The following is a 9,041-nucleotide window of genomic DNA, read 5'->3' as shown; positions in this document are numbered from 1 at the left end:
TAGCAGAGATTAGGTGGCAATACCGGTAATTGGGAAGCAAAACCGGTGCTGGCCAGACTTCTACGGTCTGTGCCCTGAGAATGGCAAGGAGAAAACAAACTCAGGTATAAAGTATCACATACCATGTAAAATGAGTTGGGCAGACTGGATGGATCGTACAGGTCTTTATCTGCCGTCATTTACTATATATTACTACTAGTAAAAAAAAAGCCTCGTTTCTGATGCAAATGAAACGGGGGCTAGCAAGGTTTTCTTCTGTGTGCATGTGGGAGTGTGTGTGTCTCTGCCCTCTGCCCTCTCTCCCTTCCCCTGTGCTGTCTGTCCTCTCTGTCCCCTCCCTCCCTCGGAGTCGAGTCCTTCAGTGTTACGTTTCCTGCTGTGCTGTTTTGTGTTACAGAGATAGTGAGGGCTTCTGCCCTCTCTCCCCTCCCCCCTCGGAGTCATTCACTGTTACAGAGAGAGCGATTTGATTTTGTGCTTTGCTGTGTTTTCCTTCACTGTTTGTGTTACAGAGAGAGTGAGGGCGGGGCAGACACTCATGGGGAAACCGGATATCTCTCCACACTTCTGGCTGGAGGCTTCAATTTAGAACGTTGGTGATGCCTTTTATATATAGAGATATTACTCTTTATGTTCTATTCTCAGGTTTACCTCATTTCTTGTTTTTGTGTTTGGTAATTTTGCTATTGTTATGCTGTTATCAAAATTGTAAGTTATGTTAAATTGTACCTGTTGTCTACCACCTTGGGTGAAGCTCTTCAAAAAGGTGGTTAATAAATTCCAATTATATATGGCCTATTGGTTAGTGCACTGGGCTGAGAACCAGGCGAATTGGGTTCAGTTCTCACTGCAGCTCCTTGTGACCTTGGGCAAGTCATTTAACCCTTCATTGCCTAAGGTATTAAAAAAAAAGAGAACTGCTCTTAGCCAAAACACCTAGTTATTATATATATATATATATATATATTTTTTTTTTTACACAATTCTTCACTATGCAGAAGATGGCAGAGAGGAGGATTTAAGTATTTGGTGGGTCAACGGTTTACTAGTGAAATGGGGATGAACAACAATAGGGCTGATATTCAGAGTTGTATGTTCAGCAACTGCCAGACAATGTATAACTTTGCTATTCAAGTATTTTTAAATGTTAGATGATGGTATTGAGCCTAAACCCCCTTTAATCAGCTCAACACCATCCATATGGTAAAGGAGCAGCAGGAAGGCAGAGTGAGAGGATTTTAATTTAATTTATTGCATTTGTATCCCACATTTTCCCACCTATTTGCAGGCTCAATGTGGCTTACAGAGTTTGGTTATGACATAATCATTCCATGATATCAGACACAATTAGTGATGTACAAAGATTAGGTGAGGGAAGAGAAAAGGAAGGTGTTAGGCAGGATATAAGGGGACTGTAATAACTGGGTGAGTTGGGAGGTAGTTTTGTAAGGTTATGGGTTCTCTTTGTTAAATAGATGTGTCTTCAGCAGTGGCGTTCCTAGGGGGGCGGACACCCGGGGCAGCGCCCCGCCCCCCCCGGGTCCAGCGCCTCCCCCCGATGCAGCACAGACCCCCCCCCCGCAAAAGAGCCCCCCCCAGGTGCATGCCGCTGGGGGGGGGGTGCCGCAGTGCACGCCTGCTGCAAGTTTACTAACTTTGCTCGTTCGCTGCAGCTCCCTCTGCCCTGGAACAGGAAGTAACCTGTTCCGGGGCAGAGGGAGCTGCAGCGAACGAGAGAAGTTAGCGAACTCTCGCAGCAGGCACGCGCCACGGCAACCCCCAGCGGCGTGCACCCGGGGCGGACCGCCCCCCCCTTGGTACGCCACTGGTCTTCAGAGATATGCGGAAGTTAGTTATTTCATCAATAGCTTTCAGGGCTGTGGGTAATGCATTCCACAGCTGCGCGCGCATGTAAGAGAAGGTGGTGGCGTGTATCAGCTTATATTTTAATCCTTTACAGCTGGGGAACCGCAGATTGAGAAATTTGCGGGAGGATCCTAGAAATGATTGGAATAATGAGGATTTTCAGCCACTATTTAAAAAAAACAACATTTTCAGCTGCTATGTATATTTATGCCTTTGTATTTGGACAAGAATATGTTGGGACCCAGGGATGGAGAAAGAAAGTCCATGGGGGAAAAGGTTCTGGTCCTGGTTGAGGTTCAAAATGAACCATCCTGTTGGAGTCTCACCAACCAGTCAGCGAGAGTTGCTGTTTAGTGCTCAAACCTTCAAAACTGCAAATGCACCAGACCTCACCGAACCCTCTATCACATCGCCTATCATTGGGACTGATTCAGCACTTTTCATCCAGGCAAGATACCAACATATCTCATAATTATAACAGTTTAGAAGCCTATATGCAGCTAATTACAGGGTGGTTGGTCTGGCAATATCTTTCCAACACTCAAACTGCAAGGCAATTTTGTAAAGGAAGTAAATCTAGGTCTGGGGACGTAAAGTGATTTGCCAAAGGTCAAACAGAGTCAGCCTAACACCCAGGCAAAGGGAGATAGAGACTTGCTGAAGGCTGCAGAGGGAAAAAGTCCCAGAAGTTCTGCAAATGTGTTCTTGATACAGTTTTAATAACTGGACCTGAGTTTTTGTAACCTTCAATAGGACTAAAACATGTTCAGGTCAAGTGCAGTCAGCTTTTTATTTATTTTTTTAATATGCTGGTTGTGGCAGTCAAAATTTACCCAGATATTCAGCACCACTCTATGGATAGTGTCTGGTACTGAATGGCCAGAAAATGCAGTCACAGTGCTATTAGTCGTTTCCCCTCTCGTACATTTAGCCTGTAAGCCACCCAGATGGCATGTCTGATGGGTGGGATACAAAGTTTCAAATAATGGTGATAGTCAGTCTGCTATCCGGATGACTTAGGACCAGGGCTGTAGCAAGTCATATGCAACCTTGCGCTGATGTCAGCAAAGTGGGTGGGTCAGGAGCACACTGCATCAGTTGGGGGTGTGTCGCACAGGGTGCATTTGGCACTTGTGACGCTCCTGCTTAGGACAATGCCAGGACTGCCCAAGATCCAGCCAGCATTATCTGGATGACTGAGAATATCCATACAGACCATCATGACACTATCTGGATTCTGCCTCTAAATATCTTGGGCAGGTGATGCTATCCAGATTAAGTTTGGATACTGACCCAGTTCTAGGTAGCACAAACATTTTCATTTTGCACAGAATAGAAATACTGATTTAATAGTACACAATCAATAAGGATTTAATATTCATTACATGTTTGCTTTAGAAGTGGTAGTAACTGGTAAAACTGTATATTGCCAATCCTTTAATTTTTATGCATCAAGCTTGAGAAATGTTCAGTACAGGAACACTGGTTCTAGAGTACATATGGTTGCTTTAATCATGAGATAATGTTTTATTTCATAATTATGTGAGCTAGAGCTAGTTTGCCAGTTGATGTATTCTGTTTCCTCGGGATTTGTGGAGTGATGTCCAGTCTCATCCTGTATAATATGGATTGTTGTAATGCACTCTACCTGCGTTGTTTGGTGACAGTAATAACAGCCTTATAGATTGTGCAAAACACTGGTGCTAAGCTCCTGATTGGATGTTAGCACAGTGAACCTCTTTCCAAGCTGAAACTTCTTGATTACCACCTCATAATCCAATGAGCTACATTTAAGACTGGAATAATGCTGTTTAAGGTGCTGCATTCAATTGAGTCCAAGTTATCACTTCAACTGGTTCAGTTAAACTCTGTTCATGGACTGCAGTCAGTTGCAACTTCTGAACTTGTAGTTGCAGTGTGCACGATTGATGAAGACTTGGAATTTGTGAATTTTTCATGGCAGCGAAGACCTAGATGCTGAAACTGTTCTTGAAAAGATATGTTGTGTACATAGCTATCTTAACTTTAACATATTCCTGCAGTGATTGCTGGAGTTTCTGGCTTGTTTAAAGCAGTAGTTTTCAAACCAGTCCTATGGAAGCACCAGCCAGTCGGGTTTTCAGGATATCCCCAATATGCACAAAAGAGATTTGCGTATAATGGAGGTGATATCCATGCTAATCTCATGCATATTTCATTAAGGATATCATAGTAACATAGTAGAGGACGGCAGAAAAAGACCTGCACGCAGGGGTGTGCTGGTAAATTGTTAACAGGGGGCTCTCTCTCGCCAGCAAAGTAAAAGAGAATTCAGGAGGGGCCCAAGCCCACATTTTGGGATCCATTTGTTAAAGTAGCCATGGAGAACCGGCTCCCAAAATTCTTAAAAACTTAACAAACGGCTCTCGAGAGCCTGTGAGAGCCTGCTCCAGCACACCACTGCCTGCACGGTCCATCCAGTCTGCCCAACAAGATAAACTCATATGTGCTACTTTTTGTGTATACCCTACCTTGATTTGTACCTGTCCTCTTCAGGGCACAGACCGTACAAGTCTGCCCAGCATTTTCCCCGCCTCCCAACCACCAGTCCTGGGCCAGACTGTATAAGTCTGCCCAGCACTATCCCCGCTTCCCAGCACTGGCTCTGCCACCCAATCTCGGCTAAGCTTCTTAAAGGCAATGCGATGACATCACCCGGGGAGTCTGTCAGATATGCCAGACGGTTGGATTAGCAGAGGTTGGATAATTGAGACTGTACTGTATTATGTGCAGGTACTTTCTCTCTCCTAGTGGGCTCACAATCTAAGTGCTGTACAAAACTTGCTCCATTTGAAGTTTTGTGTAGGCGACCAACCTCAACTTCAGACTTAATGCACCGTAGTTAAGTTCTATCTGTAAATATTTCTGTATAGTGTGTTGCTGCTACAAGCACACATGGGTTAAAATTCTAGTTTTATAAATGAACCATCCTGGAAGCCAAGGCCAAATATATTCCATGTATTAAAAAAGGCGGAAGGGAGACCAAATCACAGCCGGCATGGTTAACTATTAGAGCTAAAAGAAAATCCTTCAGAATATGGAAGAAGGATCCAACTGAAAATAATAGGAAACAGCATAAGGAATGGCAAATCAAAGGCAAAGCTCTGATAAGGAAGGCAAAGAGAGACTGTGTAGGACAAACAATGGATATAGGGCCTTGCTCTCACACCAGACAGCAAACCTCCTCCATTTGAAAAAATAGCACCTCTTACTGGGGTCTTTCCTGGAAGCCAGCAAGAACCAGGAGACATCCTCCTTAAGACCCAAGGAAGCGAATTCTAGGCTCTCAACATACAAGCTGTGAGAGTCAAGAGACTGGAGGTCCTAAAAACCCAACTGGCTGGTGTCTGCCAGGACATTTTGAGAACCACAGGGTTAAAGATCATTGCATCTCTATCATGTTTTACACTGGGAAGGGGGGGGGGGGGGGGCTGTCCAACCTTGGTCTGCGAGGGCCACAATCCAGTCATGTTTTCAGGATTTCCCCAATGAATATGTATGAGAGCTATTTGCATGCACTGCCTCCATTATATGCAAATAGCTCTCATGCATATTCATTGGGGAAATCCTGAAAACCCAAGCTGGCGAGGGCTGTTTAACATCATCTGTTGACAGACCTTGAACATTCATTACATGAATTTGAAAACATCTACTGTGATTGTCTGATAATGATGTGGCCATCATATATGTTTAGCTATCAATTTCCAAAATTGCAACAGACATTCAAGAATCTACATTGTTTATGCCAGTCTGTGTTTTTGTTTTTACTCCTGAAGCAACCTATGGGTCAAACATGACTATGATAGTGTTATGCTCAGTTTTTAATCACTGTTTGTTTTTGGACTGTTTTTATATTTTTGTTTGATGAGTCACTTTGGCATACAGCACCTTGTTTCTCTTTTGTTGTTTGTTCATAATTATCTGAAAGAGTTTTTGTTCACTATGTTATACAGAGGCTAAATTGCAATTTATTTGTGATTGTACTGTTAAATTACACTATTTTTTAATCCACAGAAAACAATTGTTCCCAAATTAGAACATAAGTTTGTTACATTCACAAAACAAAATAAATAAGGTGGGTAATGATAACTACACTTGAAACACTGGGATAACATTTATACAGATGGCTGAAGACACTGATCTGCAGATGTTTGAAGACTAAAGAAACTCAGCAGCTGGAGGAATATAGAATTAAAGCTGAGAATGCTAAAGACATACTTACCATCTCAAAGACTAGTAAATAGCAAAAAAAAAAGGGGGCAAACAAACAACCCCCAAAACAACAACAAAAAGCCAGATGGGCAGGAAAGGGCAGTAATGCAAAAACTGTGATACGGTGACCTTTCACAAATAGATCTGGTCTCTGGAGACAGTGTGCGTGGGCAAACCATGTCCACAAAGGCCAGGTGTTAACCAGAATCTCCTGGTCTGTAGTGGCCACTTGCTGGTCTATATTCAAAAGCATCAATACAGTCAAGAACAGACATTGCATGCATGTGCGTTTCTAAAAGAAGAATCCAGGCCAATTATATGCATAACTTTGTCCATTTAAAACTGTAAAATACTCAAAGTTATACATTTAAAAAAGTAAGCATGGTTTGGGACAGAACACTAACAGGTTCAGAGGCATAATTCAGCTGCTAAACATACAACTTACAAATCAAAGTGGCAATAAATAGCAGTAAAACTCTATAATATTTTACTTTAAATGGATATCAAATCAGTTGAAATTTATTTGTGGATTTTCAATGGTAGCACATATATATTTTTAGTGCTGAAAATCTGCATAACTTTAACCAGCTTAAAAATCCATTTGATTTAAAGTTATGTGATGGACCCAACCTAAAATATTTACCACTTGATAGCTAGGACTAGCTTGGTCTTTCGAACATTTAACAGAACAAAGAAAACATCACTTGAAGTTTACAATAGCTGAAGTTCTTGTTGAAGGATATTCCAGAGTGGGTTTAAAACAGACAGAACCTCAGCAAAAGACAAAAGGAAGAAAAGTTATTCTACTAAGACTCCGTATAAAGATTCCAGCTGCTACTATTCTTAAAAACAAAGAGACACAGGTTTGGCAAGCAGAAATAATTTGGTACAAGCACTACCCTCTGAGGGCATAATTTTCCCTTAAAATCTCAAGAGAAAGTGCAGGTATGTAGCAACAAGTGCATCCCTTTATAAAACTGAAAAAAGTATGGATTAATGTTTCATTGTGATTATTACAATAAATTCGTAATCTTCCATAAATAAAACTGATTTTGAAATAAAGCCTGCTTTACGTACTGAAATGAAAAATACATGTTTAAACCGGTTGCTGCCATCTGGTGATCACCGATATGTATTCCATTTACTATTTATTCAAGTGTACAGCGCTGCGTACGTCTAGTAGCGCTTTAGAAATGATTAGTAGTAGTAGTAATACAAGACGTAGGTCATTGCCAAGTCAGCCGGTTATCTCAGTGCTACCATGACCATCTGAGGCAGCCAGGGCTGGGAATGCAGCCACACAATAGCATAATGGGAGTAACTTTATAAGGTCTGTTTCACGTGTAAAAGACTTTTTATAACATACCAACTGGTCTGCATGTACATATGTTGATGAGAAGGTGTATAGTGTGCTAGAAGGCAGAGCAGAGCATGCGGTCTGGGAGAAGCACAGGTAGAGTTTGCAAGTATGCAGCTTGATGATAAAATACTTTAATCCTCGCGTGTACTTTTGAACTTTGCCTGCAAGTGGTTACACCTGCTCTCAAGCAACTGTAAAATGTCCACACCTTCATCAAGGAACGACTCCAGCCTCAAAAGCTAGTATTTTATAAAGACGCAGAGGTGCCTGTGTGTCTCTTTAGATAGCACCTACGTCGGTGCCCTGTTACAAAACTGTCCTTCAATTCACTTGATGGGTGAGGGGAAAGGAGTTTCAAACACTACATAATCACTTAAAAAAACCAAAACACACACCTCAATGTGTCATAACCCAATAGAACCCACAGAAAGAAAACAAATCTGCTGAGTCCTGTGCCTTTTTTTTTTAACCCTGCACAATGCACAAAAAATATTCTGTTTGTTGAAATAAATGAATTTACATGTGGCAAACACTGATTTTAGAAGACTGATGTATGTCTACATTACAGGATAATGCTCCTTGTTTCTGTCATATTATTCCAATCTCTTGTGACCCAGCACGTCTTTCTGCAACTTTCTGTTTCCAGCTCAGTAACACCCAGGGCTGGGGTCTGACACCATCAGGCCTCATTCACAATTACCCAGGGATTTTCCCTTTTTAACATTTACTCTTAGTATACCTAGTTGATCTTCACAGCAAAAGTCTTTCCCCAGGAATCCTTCTGTGACCAGCAGTAATTAGGTCACTAACTCCCTAATTTTATATATGGTGCTAAAAACTGTGCATGCAAAGTTGGGCGTGCACCTAATTATGCACGCAATTGGCAAACAAGTCAATTAGCACCAATAATTGGGTGCTAATTAGCAGCGTTAATAGGCATTAAAGTGTCACAAGCATCTTTAGGCACCAGGGTTTGTGCATAAATTTAATGCGTACATCCAAAAAGTGGGCATGGGCGGATTAGGGGTGTTGCACATAGTGTTACAGAATAAGACGCAAGAATTTACACCAGGTTTCAGTTGGTATAAATCCTGGCATCCAAAACTGGGTGTGGATCCCGACGCCAAAACCTATTCTATAAACGGCATCCAACTGAATGCCATTTATAGAATAGTGGTTTTTCGGCGCCATATATGGAATTTTGGCCTCAATGGCTAATTTTCTAACAGGCGGCTGTTGTATAAAGGTAACAGGGGTGGTTACTTGCCTTTATAAAACAGGCTCCCTGAACTCCTCTTGTCCTCAACTAGGCCAACCTAATGAGCAGCACATCTTGACTCAGAGATGGAACTGGGGAGGTCATGTGCAATGAGCCACCCTTGGGGTAGGCCGTTACGGCAATATATTGAACGTCTGATTTGGCAGATGAACAGCAGTATCACTCTTTGATCAAACTGTACGATTGCACTTCTGCGATCTACTCGTTTTCATGCTACATTCAAGCAACATAATTAGGCATAAAAATCCACAAGATATTCCTAAGGGGAAAAGAAAGAACCGCACC

This window comes from Microcaecilia unicolor, chromosome 4 (assembly GCF_901765095.1).
Source record: "Microcaecilia unicolor chromosome 4, aMicUni1.1, whole genome shotgun sequence".
NCBI classification, from domain to species: domain Eukaryota; kingdom Metazoa; phylum Chordata; class Amphibia; order Gymnophiona; family Siphonopidae; genus Microcaecilia; species Microcaecilia unicolor.
This window is presented reverse-complemented; position numbering follows the sequence as displayed.